At 51.8% G+C, this 13,512-nt stretch overlaps 1 protein-coding gene and 1 non-coding gene across 5 annotated transcripts in view; one reads left to right on the top strand and one right to left on the bottom strand.

Annotated features, from left to right (window-relative positions):
- LOC119382414 (ubiquitin carboxyl-terminal hydrolase 35) overlaps positions 1-13,512 on the bottom strand; it is a 223,412-nt gene that overhangs the window by 194,070 nt on the left and 15,830 nt on the right. The window lies entirely within an intron of this gene.
- Trnak-cuu (transfer RNA lysine (anticodon CUU)) lies at positions 655-727 on the top strand. Its single transcript has one exon. It is a non-coding gene; the product is annotated as a tRNA-Lys (tRNA).

Here is a 13,512-nt window from a genome sequence, read left to right on the forward strand (position 1 = left end):
AGTCCGAGTCCGAGGAAGCCCTCAGGGCAAAATATATTTCTTGAGCGAGTCTGAGTGAGCTCCAATTTTTTGGCCGATCTATGCGTGTAGGGTTTTACCAGAAGCCATTCTGACTGTCCACATTGTGAAGATAGGTTTAGCATAAAGCTTACCCTACGAGGCGACCGGGAAGGGACACGACGTTCTCCACTGCAGCAGCGAACAAAGACGCTACGGCCGGGTTCGTCGACTCTCCAGCACGGCGCAGAAAAGGCACTTGAGGCAGGATGTCAACAAACAACACGGGTTTATTAACGACAGTCACGGGCTTGCAGGCCGTAAAGGGAACTCCGCAAAACCGATCGAGTACGCTTGCCGGCGGCGCTACGACCATCACACAAAGGGCAGCAGTCGAGCGCACTGACGAGAAGCCGCCTGCCAGAGCAGCGCGTCAACCTCTCGTGCCGGCCTGAGTGCATCTGACGCGGGCAAGCCAGCGCCAGACCAGCCAGACAGAAGCGAGCTCAAGGGGGAAGGGGGTTGTCATTGGTGGCCAATGAGGAAAGGCGCAGCGCAGTGACGTAGGCTAGCGGGGTGGCGTGAGCATGTCGAGACATGTGCGGACGCATGCCCGCGCGCCGGGAAGCCGACACATGGCTCGCACCAGACAAAGAGGCCCAGCTAGCTCAGTCGGTAGAGCATGAGACTCTTAATCTCAGGGTCGTGGGTTCGGGCCCCACGTTGGGCGCCAGTTATGTGGAGATAGGTTTAGCACAAAGCTTACCCTACGAGGCGACCGTGAAGAAACGCGACGTTCTCCACTGCCGCAGCGAACAAAGACGCTAGGGCCGGGTTCGTCGACTCCGGCACGGCACAGAAAAGGCACTCCAAGCAGGATGTCAACAAACAACACGGATTTATTAACCCGAGATGCAGCACAGTACAACAGTCATGGGCTTGCAGGCCGTAAAGGGAACTCCGCAAGACCGACCGAGTACGCTTGCCAGCGGCGCTACGACTATCACACAAAGGGCAGCAGTCGAGCACACGAATGAGAAGCCGCCTGCTAGAGCAGCGCGTCAACCTCTCGTGCTAGCCTGAGAGCATCTGACGCGGGCAAGCCCGCGCCAGACAGAAGCGAGCTCAAGGGGGAAGGGGGTTGTCACTGGCGGCCAATGAGGACAGGCGTTGCGCAGTGACGTAAGCTAGCTTGGTGGCGTGAGCATATGAGCATGTCCAGGCATGCCCAGACACGTGCCCGCGCGCCGGGAAGCCGACGCATGGCTCGCACCAGACAAAGAGGCCTGGCGCTGCCGCCGTGGTCGCCATACTGCTGATAAACAGCAGTCCCTGGTGCTCGAGCCGCGCGGGGCCAACACACGCGCTAGCTGGGGAACGAGGCGCCAAAGGGGAGGGCGCGCTCGATTCCCCCAACATGAATTGGTACATTCTTATTAAATAAATGCTATCATTTGGTTTGAATCTATTACTTACAGTATTATACAGTAACGGAAGAGTAACGACATTACTTTGTCGCAGTAACTGTAACAGGTTACTTTTGGCAACTGTATCTGTAACAGAGTTACTTTTTGGCTTAGGTAACTGTAACGCTTACTTTTTACTGGTAACGTGCCCATGACTGATGAAAAGCCCAGTGGCATATTGATGAAAGGGGTCTATAAAAGATTTCTTTATAAAAAACCTACGACAGTCAGGCCTCTGTCGTCTTCGCAAACGAACTCCAAGTTAAGGCAGAAAAACTTTGTCGCACCTAAAGAAACACTGAAATGAGTAATTAACAAAAACTCATTACTTAACTTTTTAACTTAACTTGGCGTTTTTTCTGACCAAATTATGCTGCAACGTGCCTTTTTTAAAAGTTCGTCAAGGGAGCTTTCTGGTCTGACGTAACGCAGATGGCGCATTTCCTGCACATCAGGAGCGCTCAGTTTCAGTATTGCCGAGATTGTGGCCCTCAATTTCGATGATTAATATCTACCTGTGTTTTTTTGAGATTTTTAAAGAATGGGTATGCCATAAATTGTCACATCCTACAACTTTTCAAAATAAACAACAGCACACAGATAAGTAATTAAATATTTAATTAATGAGTTTTTGCCAATTGCTCCTTTCAATGTAACTTTAGGTGCGGCAAAGTTTTTCCGCCTCGGAGTAGTGTCTGTCTGTGAAGACGACAGAGGCCTGACAGTCATAACTTTCCTATTAAAAAATCTTTTTATTGTCTAAAGAAAAGCACCCTGTATATTGAATCACCTAGTATATAAAACTTCTTTGTGATACCATTCAGATTCAATATACTATCTGGGTTCGACGCTACACCCTGAGGGTAAAATAAATAAAAAAGGCAGCTGAACATTTTTTTCTTAGGCATAGTTTAGAGAGCAGGAACACTCATGCCTTTAAATAGTTTTTTAAAATACATATTACGAACACATTATGCAATGAAAGAACTTTCAAGGTTACTAAAATTCATTATTGTGCCGACTATGGCAATTTTGTATCCGCCCTTCTTTTAGCAACTACAGCCTACTGGGGACAAGAGTACCCTATTTGCCATCAAGTGACATCGCCAAACTCCCTCAGTGAAAAATTCCATTACCGTCCCTAGAATGCACTGGTTAGTTGTTGCACCGTCCCCATCCAAGGCCGTGTCTGCACCGTTCATGCATGCGCGGGGCACTGCAATCCATCGGAGCTCCAAGCACTGGTGGGATTGATGGTGCACAGTGGCTTGCTATGCGCTGTTGCAACCGGCCTTTGCAGGCACCGGAGACTCGGGACGAAGATGCAGAGGCAGCATGAAGAGACCGAAGGGAAACTTAACGTGGTTTAATTACATGGCGAGCATTTCGTTACATTACGACCATTTTGCCTTACATGACGAACATCTTGTTACATGACGAAGATCTCGTTTCTACATGACTTCGTGCCGAATGAGTCCGCGAGGGCTCATTTTAAAGGGTTTCTTTTCCCCAGATCACTAGATCCGGGAATTGCTCCAAGTTGGGACGGTCCAATGCCGTTCCACACAGCACTAATGAGGGTGCCACCCACACCCGCCCAGGTAAACGTCCTCGACTGGAGCGTGGCCACCACACTCTGCACCTGTGGCACCTTCCTTGCCATGTGAAGGCTTTAGGGCGATGGGTCCTACGCTCGGACAATCGGGCGCATCAAAAGGTCCGCCGCTCCGAAGTACCTCATCGTTCAATTAACGGGACTGGTAGTCCTCTGCGGTGAAGCCGCTGTCTTTTCAAGGAAGATGTCGCGACCGGAGACCATTACGGTCGTCTCGTCGGACACTGATGTGTGGGACTGCATGGCGCCTCACTTCCCATCTCGGGAGGACAATTCAAGTGTTTGAACGGCCGTTAGAAGGCAAGCAGCCCTTCGGCGCCTTGTTCGAAGAACCGGGGACGCCGCTTCCCCTTCGGCGCAGGGGCCGATCGTCACAACGCTCCCACGCAAACTCCTTTTCGTTCTGTTCGCACAGGCTGTGACTAGAATATCTTGGAAGTGCCCAATATTGCATTCCACATCGTTTATCTTCTCATTACTGTCATGATCGGTGGCAGATCCAGCCACTTATTTCAGTGGGAGCGATTGTTCAAAGTCAAACCAATCGGCAGGGGTCCCGATTTTTTTCTGTTTCATTTCGTATTGAAGAGTAGCTCTTATCGCAATACAGTGCCATCATTTTAATACTGTTAATTTATGTGCCAATGGTCCTTTTCATTAGGTATATATTGGTTTTCCCGCTTGCAAAAAGAGTCCGAGAATTAAAACATTACAGCCTATAACATTTCACATATATGCATGATTTACTGCAGCATGTCTCTAAATCACAAAGACTGGTTCTCAGTGTATTACACAGAAAACAAAAAATAATGCCATTGTTATACTGAGTGGGTATATAGCTAGCACTTGCTGGGTGAAGTGCGAAATTATTTAGAACAGACAGAGAGCTGCATTTATGAAGATTTAATGTTTTACTTTTGCTTAATAAACGAAGTTCATTAAACTTCACTCAAACAGTCATTATATTTAATATAAGAGAGGACAGTCAGCATAGCAAAGTACCAGCTTGAAACCTGAATTATTACGTGAACTTACGCTGCGCTTGGGACAAGACACCAGAGTAGAAGTAGACGTTCGTCCTGTTTACTTCTACCCTGGTGTCTCGTCCCAAGCGTAGTGCAAGGTCACAAGCCCCTGAAAACACGCTCCTCGAAACCTGAAGACAGAAGAAATTGAAGCATGGCAAGATCGCTATCGGTTGTGAGATTAGATTGGCAAATTAACATTGAAACCATGCACACGTGAAAGAAAACTGGGGCACTCAACATAAGCATCTACATTTTTAAGAAAAAAAAAAAAAGAAGCTGAAAACACAAGATTGAATCAAGGTCACAAATTCGAAACACAGCACAAGTGTAGTAGCAGCACCATATATGTACAGAATATTCATCCCACTTATTAGTATGCGCCATAAACACCACAAAATGAACATATAACAGCTCATTAAGGTATTATTATTGTATTTCCACTGCAGAGTCCAGAAAGCTTGTGGCCCAGCAGACTGACTCTGAGTTTTATTTGAAAAACAAACATATTGTTCAGAATATTCACTTTCCGGATGCCAAGACAAATGAAAAAGGAAGCCCTCTACCCAAACTTACCAAGCTGCACGTCACTGTAAGTGTTTTTAAATTACTGGAATGGGAGACACAGGTCACAAATGCAACTGGCTCCTTTCGTCAAGCACAGTGCACATGTGGAACAGATTGAGAAGCCATGCTCTATGCTCATTTCTTTATTACATAACAGCTTAAGTGGCACAGAAGACATTAAGGAGGGGCAGTGTGAGGCTTGCATATCATGTCTGACAGACAAATATGCAGCAAAAGAGAGCTATCACACTGTTAAGAGTAACTTCAATAATGCCAGTTTGACATATGCATCAAGACTTCTTGCTAGAAAATATACCTCATTTACAGTTGAAACCCGCAATAACGAAATCAGCGGGGAAAGCACAAAATTTTGCTCTTGCTGGGAATTTCGTTGGCGCGAGAATGCGGCAGAAAAGAGATGGAATTTACAAAAAACCCATTTTATTTTCAAAAGTCAGTAAGTTTGCTTTGGTGGGCCTTACCATGCAGCAATTTCATACCTCTCGATCGGGAATCTCGTTCGCCACGGCACAAAGTTCGCCCCATGCACTGGTCAGTGACGGCGGCACTGCGCTGTCACCAGTACCGTCATCAAGTGAACCTACAGGCGAACTTTCTCCGGCTCAGCTGGATCAGTGCAAAATCGTGGACAGCGAGCTGCATGCAACAACGCCGAATTCTTTGGTGATGTCCATTTTTTTCCTGCCCTTTTCCACCTCACTGATGATCGCAGCCTTATTTATCTTCCAGCGCGATGAACTTCCGCTTTTTCGTTGGAGGCGGCATCTTCGGAAGCAGTAAAATCGGACGAAGCAATTGCAACACACAGTTCACGTTGCACCAAGCGACCAAGCAAACGTTCCACAAATGGCTGCACACACGCGACCATGTGCACGCAAAGCCGACAAAGCCAAGCACGGAGCCAAGCCAACGAACGAAACTCCAGAGGAATGTGGATTTGGCTGCGTAGTCTGCGATAACGAGCAGGTGTTTCGGCAAGCGATCATCATCATCATTGTCACCAGCTTTATGTTTTTTGTAAACAATGATGGCGGCTGCTTCTCAAGTGCACTGCAGTGATAGTTTTACACAATTTAAGTGTAGCATGAATGCATTTCAGCAGTTTTCGAATGTAGTTAATGTTGTGAAAGTAGATTATTTGCGCATTCGTGTTTCAAAAATTTTGTTAATGAGGGACTGTGGTACGAATATCTTTTGTAGTCGCGAGTTACGAAATGCATTGACTCCTATGGGCGTTCGCCGGTGCTCCGAAAATATTTTGTTGCGGTGAGAATTTTGTTCCCTCGGGATTTCGTTATCGCGGGTTTCGACTGTACTTTCTTATGTTAAGTTGGCCTTATGAAAAAAAAATTCAGGAAGTTTGTACTAAGTCGCGCGAAGCTTGGCACAGAGAAGCACGGGTCCGTCGCCGCTCGTACTCCCCGTCAACAGACACGTCTAGCTTTGAGATGCGCATCTTCCTCCTCGGGAGTACGCACCTTCTTAGGACGCGCCATGGCTGTCTCAGCACAATCGGGCGCAGCCAGGCTATGCCCTGTAGAGTGGAGGTTGCGCGCAATGTCTCTGTCGGTGGGCGTGGCTTAGCTACAGCACATGTGCTGCTTGACCAGGTGGTCACAATATTAATGAGAACTAACAGACAATAATGCCCAGGAAAGTATAGGGGTGGTTGTTTGTAGTAATTAGGATATAAATGTGAAGAAAGTAAAGTGGACGAAAAGATAACTTGCCGCCAGCAGGGACCGAACCTGCGACCTTCGAATAACGTGTCCAATGCTCTACCACTGAGCTATGGCGGCGGTCATCCTCCCGTCCACTTTATGGGGTACAGTAATACCTCGTTAACTCGAAGTAGTAAAAACCAGAAAAAAATTTCGAGATAAGCAGATTTTCGAGATAAGCAAAGTTGGGCAAACTCCATTGAGAAGTTCAGTTTTATCTAGAAACGTTATCCCTACTGACCAGTTTCTTAACAGGAGCGCCTAACTGGCTCTTTGTAAAGGTTATGAACAAAAATAGTGACATACAGTATTAACCAGCTGTGTTTTTCGGCACTGCCTTTTTATTTAGTGCAGAGAGACTGACTAAGGCTGGTCTGCCTCTCAGTAACACTTGCACCTAGCAAAGCTTTCTCAAGTTGCTTAACACATCGCATGTGCCGATCATCCCCGCCGCTGCACTCAAATTTATTTCGCGTCAAGCGAAGCATGTTTCTTGTTTCGGCGGATGTCGTCACCCCTCGAGTAGCTGCGTCGATGCTGCCGCGATCACTGTGCGTGACGCCACGTTGTTTGGCTTAAGAAAATGGTCAAACCAGCCGATGTTGCAGGCTAGATCAGTTTAGCCCACCGCTAAGTCCAGAGAATCGGCCTTATCTGTCGATGTGACTGGAAGGGGCTCCTCTCGCACGATGCCACACATTTAGCGCCGTTTTGACGTCCGGAAACTTCGAGCCTCGAATCCGTTTCTTTGATTAGGGCTACCTTTCTTTGCAGCATCAGTGACTTGCTTTGCTTTGGTGGCGTTATCCTCACCACATCGCACGGCCGACGAAAATATCCGCGCGATGTGCCTTGCGTAAATAAAATGCTGAAATAGCATCTCTGACGGTAAACAAAACGTGTACGACCCGAGCTATTTTGCAGGGCCTGCTTATGTGGACGTCTATAGCGTCACATGACGTGACACAGGGTTGCTCGACAAAGTTGGTATGCCGCTAGGTTCCGACTTTACTTTCGGGAACAGTGTCTACTTCGTCGTAAACGCGGCAGCCTCGCGCGAACCTTGTGAAACGTATGACATTTTGCCGCTAGTGTTTTGTGAAACGGTTCCGCGGCGAAGTTTTGGTTCCATTCTCAGTCGAGATTTCGAGATAACCGAAAGTGGGCACGGAAATACTTCGAGATAAAGGGCAATAAATACATTGCACCTATGGGGAATTGTTCGGTACTGCGGAAAACTTCGACTTAGCCGATTTTTCGAGATATGCGAGTTCGAGTTAACGAGGTATTACTGTATATATGTGCATTTAAACCTAGGAGTGTTAGTCAGCGCCAATCGCAGCCAACACTCGCTGCCATGGCTGCGATTGGCGCTGACTGCTGGACTGCTGCTGATGGGTGATCTGCGACTCGAAAAATAATAGTCCCTCTTTTATCCTCCGAAAGAGAAAGTGCATGCTCCTTGAAGGCTGCATGCTAGATATCGCAGGAGCGTCCCGTCCGGTATCACACACGATAAACCCCCTACGAACCGGGCAGAGTTAGTTTTGCTGCGATCACAAGTTACTACGTTGCACTGGGCTCGAATGTTGAGCTATGCAGTCGGTCACTGTCTGCAGGCGTGGGGGAGCTTTCACATCGGGCCACTGGTTCCCTCTGTCATAGTATAGGGTTTGAGATCACAGACATGCACCGGTCCGCTGATTGGTCTTGACGTCAAGTCCGTCAGCCTGTACACAAGCGAAGAGACAGTCTCTCCTACCCGGTATGGTCTTATCCGTTTCCGTGCCAGTGAAGCTACGAATTTCTTTCTGGCATCACTTAGGACATGATTGCACTTCAACACCAAGCTGTCTACTTCGTACAGAACGTTCCGATGAGAGCGGTCATACTATGTGGGGATTGAGGCTTGCCCGTCGCCATTGCGCGGGTTTTTCGCCTATTTCTGCCATCCTCATGTCCGATCATGTCGCTACCCTCCCCCCTCCTCCGCCGTCCTACGGCGCTGGGTGAGCGGGGGTGACGTTAACCCCCCTCACCCCGGATCTCGACGGTGGCGCCGCGTACGAGTCTCGCGACACGTTTTGCGCGGCAGGAGAGTCTCTCTCTGGACCTCGCAGGGTAAGCACGTATTTTCTTTCCCGTCCGTCGGCTCCTTTGTTTTGGGCTCGCTAGGACCGAGTTCGCCAACGGTGCCTTGCGCCAGCGGCGAGCGCTTACTTTACGTTGTCCTTTCCGAACGCTAGGCTGAAGAGCGGTGCGGTGCATTCGTGCGTGGTCTTTCTACAACCAAAACCGTACCTATCGAAGCCAACGCGAGCGGAGATTGCCCTTGCTCGAGCGATCGGGCCCTGTCGTCGCAGATCGTAAGAGTACGCAGCATAGTCGCGAGGGTCCGTTTCCCTCAGCGGCGTGTCGCCGTGAGCCCTTTTGCCTGCGGAGGCGTGCTAGCAGCACCCTTTGTGTTGTACTTTCGCCCGTGGCGTAGTTAAGCGTGTTTTGCTTCTCCCGCCGCCTTTGGGAGCGGGTGTTGTACTGCGTTTGTGGTGTTGCCGCAGACAATAAAGTGTTGCGGATTTCGAGTGCAGTACTGTGTACTTGCCACGCTACGCTCGGCGCCTTGTTTGCGCTCGAACGCGGCGCGCTAGTTCACGCGAGCGGCGCGCTAGTTCACGCGAGGCGACGGCAGACGCGGCCCTGTGGCTCGCTAAGTCCGAACCCACGCTAGTGGCTGTACTCCTGTGAGATACGTGCACACTACACTGGCGCCCAACGCGGTATCAAAAGCTCATTAAGCTTTTGACTGCTCTTAGCGAGTCAGTACGCCTGTGCATCTCGGGCTTGCTGCAACATGTCTGCTTCGCGGGATTTTTGTCCGTTGACCTTTCTGGCGGATGCCGCGTTGCACGAGAACGAGGCCAGTGCCTCTGTCGAGGGGCACCTTTGTGCACCCATACGTGTCGCAGCCCCCTGTGGGGACGACACAAAGCGCCTGTGAGCTCCCTTTGGAGATGGAGCGTCGTTGCGGACTGGGCCCTTTGCACTATCCGAACGGTGCGCTCAGGCGCCTTCGACTGCTGCAGTACCCTTCGAAATGCGTGGCAGTTCGATGACACAGCGCTTTCAGTCGGTTCCCTGTGGAATTGACGGGGCGCAGGCTTTGGCCCTTGCCGACTTTTGCCCGCTGTCAGCCGTGCAACCGACAGTTCGAACGCACGCTGAGCAGGTGCCTGTATTGTCGACGGTAGCCGTCCCAAGTGGCAATTATGTTCGACAACAGGCAAATCCCTCTAGGAGACTCCTTTGCTCTGGGAATGGCGCGCAGGGCGGTAGTGCTTTTGAAACCGCTCCATTGATCGAGCTGGGAGACTGTTCACCTTCGCTCGACCGTGCCGCTAACGCACCAACGGCTTCCTGTGAAGCAGGTGCGACGCAGACGCTGCTGCAAAACACCGCCCAGTTGATCCAAGCGCTCTCGGGAGCTGTACAAATGCTTTCGGCTGTTTCGAAACGCGCTCACCCTGCTGTTATGTTGCCTGTGCCAACTTACAGCGGATACGGTGATCTGCTCAGCGCCCGAGATTACCTTGACTCTCTGTCACGTTATCAGAGAGCAATGGGTTTGGACGATCAGGAGGTGCTCGGGCGCGTTGTCCCGGCTGCACTGACTGACACGGCGGCGAGGTGGTATCGGCTTTCCGGTTACCGAGCAGCAACCCTCGAGGGGTTCCGCGCGGCCTTTCTCCGCGAATTCCTACCCACTGACTACGAGAGTAGGATGCGGCGAGAGCTCGAGCTCCGTACACAAGCTTCTGATGAGTCGCTTCAGGAGTACGTACGCGCGATGGACGACCTTTTCTCTATCGCTGAGCCCAGAGCCTCGAACGAGGAAGAACGCGTCGAACAGGTGATCCAGCAGGCACATCCGACCTTTTCGGCGTACCTGCGCAGCGGTCCCTTCCGCGATTTGGAGGAGCTGGCCGCCGAGGCAAAGCGCATTCAAGGCGACTTTCTCGCCGTGCGCGCCTATCGCCCGCCGCCGCCAGCCAGCGAGGCCCTTGAGCCGCGCTGCGCACGGCGAGGGGCCGTGCCCCAACAAAAGCCACACGGCGCTGCCTTTGTGGCTACCAGTGGCTGTGCGTGGGAGTTGAGCACTCGCGCTCTTGATCCCTATACGCACGAAAGGCGGGCAGCCTGTGCTGCACCACCTGAAACCCACGCGAAGGGACGCCATCCGACCCAACGCAATGTGGGTGACGCTCGTCGTAACGTATCCTGTGATAACGTGGCGAGCCGATCACAGCAGCTCGAGGCTGCTCCGTCTCGTGAAAGAGACCGAGATGGAGTGCGCTGTTTTCGCTGCCGTGAAAGAGGGCACATAGCAAGAGAGTGCACCGTATCTAGGCCTCCTGTGAGGCAGGGAAACGGATTTGCGGGTTGTTCGTGAAGGCACGGGCAACCCAACCTTTGCTTATCCCCTCTGCGTACAGGGCAAGCAGCCTTGCTGATACGCACGCGCCGTTCATTCCGGTCATTATTGCCGGCAGTGAATTTTCGGCGTTGCTGAACACGGGCACTAGCGCTTCGTTGTTTGGCGAACAGGTATTGTCCCACTTGTAGAAGCATTCGGTGCGCTTGTGGGACTGCCGAACGACATTCACTCTTGCAACAGTTGTGGCTCATCAGGCTGGCGCCGCAAGGTTGACTGTCAGATGGGGAGATCGAATGAGACGCGCGCGTTTTGTTCATCTCCCAGGGCTCAATGTTCCTGTGATTCTCGGTCGGGACTTTCTTCTAAAGACCGGGATCGTTGTGGACATTGCGAATGGCGGCTATCGTCATGGGCCCTTTTCCGAACTCAAGCCGTTCATCAGCTCGCCGGCGCTTACTGTTGCCTTTGCCGCAGAAACGTCGGAAACGTGCCACGCGGAGAGTTCGGGGTCATACCCCTGCTCAACGCATTCTTCTCAAAGTCCCCTTTGGGAACGAGAGGGACAGCACGAACCGTGTCGCGCGCAAACTTCGAGGTCATACTCCGGCAGTACGCGCTCGTCGGCTCGAAACCCCCTTTTGGATCGACCGACACGACACGAAGAGGCACCACATCCTTTGATCGCCTGTCTGACTCATTTGGATGATACACGGAAGGCTCGTCTGTAGGCACATTTACGCCAGTACGACGAGCTCTTCACCGATCAACCGGGCTGTACCGAATTTGTGAGCCACGTGATCGAAACTGGCGACGCGCTTCCTTTGAAGTGTAACCCCAGGCCCGTCAGTCTCGCCAAAAGGCAGATTATCGACGGCTTGCTAGACGACATGCTAGCGGCAGGCATTATTCGCCGCTCGTCTAGCTCCTGGGCGTCTCCAATTGTGTTGGTGCCTAAGAAAGACGGCAGTCATCGCCTGTGCGTCGACTATCGCCGTCTGAACGGAGTGACTCGCAAGGATGCCTATCCGCTCCGTACGATAAGCTCCATCGTAGGAAACCTGGGCGATGCACGGTACTTTACCACGCTTGACGCCTCGAAAGGTTACCTACAGGTCCGGATGGATGAGCGTGACCAGTGCAAAACTGCTTTCACGTCCCACAGAGGGTTGTTCGAGTTCACTTGTATGCCCTTTGGTCTTTGCAACGCCCCTGCGACGTTTCAGAGACTCATGGACCGCGTCCTCGGGGAAGCAAAGTGGTCATACTGCTTGTGCTACCTCGACGACATCGTGATTTATTCACGAACCTTCGAAGAGCACTTGGCCCATGTTGCCGATGTGCTCGAGAGGGTGAGGGCTGCCGGGATGACGTTAAATCCTGCGAAAGCCCAATTAGCGCAGACCCGTATTCAGTTACTCGGGTTTACGCTGGGCGAAGGCTCCATTGAGCCGGATCGGGAGAAACTTCGAGCAATCCTCGATTTCCCCGTGCCTAAGGACGTACGTGGCCTTCGCCGCTTTTTGGGAATGGTTAACTTTTACCGTTCTTTCATTCCGTTCTGTGCCCGACTGCAGGCGCCCTTGACCAAGCTCTTGGGTAAGTCTGCAGTTTGGCGATGGGGACCTGAGCAGCAGAGGCGTTTTGCCGACTGTCTAGCGCCATTGCGGAGACAGCGCAGCTCAGACTCCCCGACCTGACCAGACCGTTCGTTGTTCAGACTGATGCGAGCGATCTGGGACTAGGAGCCGTTCTCCTACAGGAATATGATGGCGTGTTGCAGCCATTGGCCTTTGCCAGCTGCTCCTTGGTACCCGCGGAAAAAAATTATTCCGTTACCAAAAAGGAATGCCTCGCCATCGTGTTTGCACTGCGGAAATTTGACGTCTACCTTGATGGGACGAAATTCGTGGTGCAAACGGATCACAGTGCGCTCAGCTGGCTGATGCGGCTCCGTGAGCCTGTGGGCAGGCTGGCGCGCTGGGCTCTCCTGATACAGCACTATGACTTTGCAGTGCAGTATCGAAAGGGGAGCACCAACGTGGTAGCTGGCGCGCTATCTCGTGCCTCGTCTACCGAGAACCTTGATTCCGGTGCGACAGCCGCTAGCGGTGCCTTTGCACAAGCAAGCGTCGGGGGCGAAACAGCGGCTTCGCCGCCGTTCGGGGAAAAGGGCGAGTCCGCATTCGGACGAACCTTGGCTGCTGTCCAGGCCAACAGCGCACCGCGAAGCCAGCCAGCGGGTGAGCTTTCCAAAGGCCACGATGCCGAGAGCGAACCCGTGACGCCGACGCAAGCGGCGGTTGCTGCGGTCCTGAGTGGGCGCAATACCATGTTCCCCTTTGGGAGAATGGGAATCGCTTTCAGCAGACAAGAGCTACTGAAGTGATCCGTTTCGTCGCGAAATGTGCGACGGTCTCAGGGAGACGGAGCGCCGTTGCGCTGCTTGCCCTGCAGCGGGCGCGGATGGGGGGCTGGAACCAGCGTGTGTCGCTGAGTCCCCCGCGGATTCATATTTGCTGGACCATGATGGGCTCCTGCTGAAATATATAGCCACCGATGACGAGTCCATCGATCCGTTTAAGGTGGTTATGCCCAAAAGTCTGAGAGCCGCCCTGTTGCGATCCTCTCACGACGAACCCATGGCCGGTCACCTGAGTGGCTCCAAAGT

This window comes from Rhipicephalus sanguineus, chromosome 2 (genome assembly GCF_013339695.2).
Source record: "Rhipicephalus sanguineus isolate Rsan-2018 chromosome 2, BIME_Rsan_1.4, whole genome shotgun sequence".
Classification (NCBI taxonomy): domain Eukaryota; kingdom Metazoa; phylum Arthropoda; class Arachnida; order Ixodida; family Ixodidae; genus Rhipicephalus; species Rhipicephalus sanguineus.